Source organism: Ovis aries, chromosome 3 (assembly GCF_016772045.2).
Source record: "Ovis aries strain OAR_USU_Benz2616 breed Rambouillet chromosome 3, ARS-UI_Ramb_v3.0, whole genome shotgun sequence".
Lineage (NCBI taxonomy): Eukaryota > Metazoa > Chordata > Mammalia > Artiodactyla > Bovidae > Ovis > Ovis aries.
Window position 1 is genome coordinate 95,344,591 of NC_056056.1, and position 3,326 is coordinate 95,347,916.

Consider the following 3,326-nt stretch of genomic DNA (forward strand, 5'->3'; position numbering starts at 1 on the left):
TTAAATTTTATAGTTAATATACTTCTCTCACTTGATTTGGTAGCTTTGTAGCCCAAGCTATTAAAGATGAAGAAACACATTTATCCTGCAACGTATTTATACCTCATCCTGCCTTTGTACACCCTTCTCAACAGAACTTTTGTCAGTGAGATCATTTCCAGATCACTCCTAATCTGTCCCTCAGCCACATTCTCTGCACGGGTTTTGCCTTGGTCTGTGGTGACGCACGGGCTTCCCCAGAGGCTCAGTGGTATAGAATCTGCCTGCCAGTGCAGGGAACGCAGGAGACGCGGGTTTGATCCCTGGGTCGGGAAGATGCCTTGTGGTAGAAAATGGCAGCAAACCCACTCTGATATTCTTGCCTGGAAAATTCCATGGACAGAGGAGCTTGGCGGGCTGCAGTTCACAGTGTTGCGGAATTGGACGTGGCTGAGTGACTGAGTGTGCACACCGAGTGATATACATTCAGTATTCTCTGCCAGCTCTTTGGTTCCAGCTTCCTCATCATCTCTTGGGAGACCCAAGTTTACCCTCCTATAGACTCCTTCATTTGAACTGATAGAAATTCTCAGAATTCCTTTATGTGTGAATCTGTTACCTAAGTATTTGAACAGCAGTCTGGCTTGGAATAAGATGTCATGTTTATTTTGCTTGAGGCGTTCCTGATTCTTTCTTGTCTTACAGCGTTAAAAAAGTTGCAGTGAATACAAATAATTAATGAAAATCAAGTTATCTTCAAGGAGAGAGGGAAAAGAGATGAGAAAAGAAGGCTGAAAAAAAGTAAAAGAGGTTATTAAATAATATAAATAAAGAAAAAGATGTCATTAAAAGAAGTAAAAGTTGAACAATACTGTAAAGCAATTATCCTTCAATTAAGTACATAATTTTAAAAAAGAAAGCTGAGTAGCAATCTTTTGTCTGATGAAATAGATTCCTAGATCGAAATAATAATAAGAGACAAACAGCATGATACTGGGAAAAAGAACCACAGGGCAAGGACATATAGCCATCATGAACATGTATGCAGCTACATAGGAAATATATAAAATAACAACTGACAGAACACTGAGAGAAATAGATTATCAGTTATCATCAGTGATTTTAACTACAAGGTGATGGATCAGCAAACAAAAAATTATCAGAGATATAGAAACTCCGAATGCCATTAATATCTAGCTGCTAAATGTATATTGAACTCTACATTAAATAGAATATATTCTTTTTTGGCATATGTGTAATATTTACAAAAATTTACCATATATTAGACAACAAAGTAAACCTTAAAAAATTCCATAAAATCAATATCATACAGACTATTTTCTATAAAGGAACAGATAGTACTAAATGATTTTGTCTTTGCAGGCCAGATGGTGTATGTCTTAACTACTCAACTCTGCAGCTGTAGCACAAAAACAGCCATAGATAAGCGAATTGATGTGTTCCAGTATCTGTTTTTTTAAGGAACTGGATGACTGTAAAGCATGGACTTTAGTTTCCTGACCGCTGGTGTAGGCTAATTTGGACATTCTAGAGAGTAATAATATAATCTGGGGTTTAGTAATCCTGTACATGCATGTGAGCTCAGCTGTGTCCAACTCTTTGCAACCCCATGGACTGTAGCCCACCAGGCTCTTCTGTCCATGGAATTTTCCAAGCAAGAATACTGGAGTGGGTTGTCATTTCCTCCTCCAGACCTTTCCAACCAGGCATCGAACCCACGTATCCTGTGTCTCCTGAATCGGCAGGCAGATTCTTTACTATTGAGCCAACTGTATATCACAAAAAATTCTCACATGGACTCATAAGGCAGCATATCTGGAAATTTCAATCCTCTTTGCAGGGACCTGGGGGAAATCTAAGGTTGATTTCTGGGGAGTTGGATAAGTGAAATGTACTGGACATACCTCAGGGAAGACTGTGTAGCATGTAGAAGAAAGAGACTGGATGTGCTCAAGTGACGCGCGTATATACTAATATTAGAGTGCTAAGTCAAAGACATGAGAAATAGGGGACTTCCTTGGTGGTCCAGCGGTTGCAATGCCATGCTTCCAATGCAGGGATGCAGGGGACACGGGTTCAGTCCCTGGTTGGGGAACTAAGATACCACATGCCATGCAGTGTGACCAATAAATAAATAAACAAATTTTTTTAAAAATGAGAAATAGAATGAGACCTAAAGCATATAATTTTTAAAATTTCAAAAAATTAGGAATATGGATTAACAGATACAAACTATATAAAATAGATAAGCAACAAAGATTTTCTGTATTGCATAGAAAACTGCATTCAATAGCTTATAATAATCGATACTGGAAAATAATCTGAAAAAATATATGTAACTGAATCACTTGAAACTAGCACAATATTGTAAACCAACTATTCTTCAATAAAAAAATACACAAAACGAAAATGTATGTTTTGTGAGACATGTATACAAAATGTATGTTATACATGTGTATAGGTTAAACACTTGTTTGTATTATATATACATTATACAGGCATGTTATATACAAAGTACTTTTAAAAAATTTATTTAATTATCTTAATTGGAGGCTACTTTACAATATTGTGGTGGTTTTTGCCACACATCAACATGAATCAGCAATGAGTGTACATGTGTCCCACCAACTTGAACCTCCCATCCCACCTTCCTCCTCACCCCATCCCTCTGGTTGTCCCAGAGCATAAGCTTTGGATGCTCTGCTTTATGCATTGAATTTGCACTGGTCATCTATTTTACATATGGTAATATACATGTTTCAATGCTATTCTCTCATGTTGTCCCACTCTCGCCTTCTCCCACATAGTCCAAAATCTGTTCTTTACATCTGTGTCTCTTTTGCTGTCCTGCATATAAGGTCATTGTTACCGTCCTCCTAAATTCCATATATATGTGTTAATATACTGTATTGGTGTTTCTCTTTCTAGTTTACTTCACTCTGTATAATAGGCTCCAGTTTCATCCACCTCATTAGAACTGACTCAAATACGTTCTTTTTTTTATAGCTGAGTAATATTCCATTGTGTATATGTACCATAACTTCCTTATATGTTATATATAACATTTCTCTCTATGTATGAAGGATATATTATAATCTTATTAGAATACTTACCTATGTGTGTATATGGGTGGGGATTGGGGACAGATAGGCTTTGGTGAATGAACATTAAAAAAAGAACAAATTAGAAAATACTTTGCCTAGAACAAGCATAATAATGGCCATGAACTGATGAGAATTATTAATTCTGTATCTGAGGTCCAGAATGTTACAGATCAGTTGTAAAGGTAGAGTGTTTTCAGCTACTTACACTCATTTGTCTTTGAA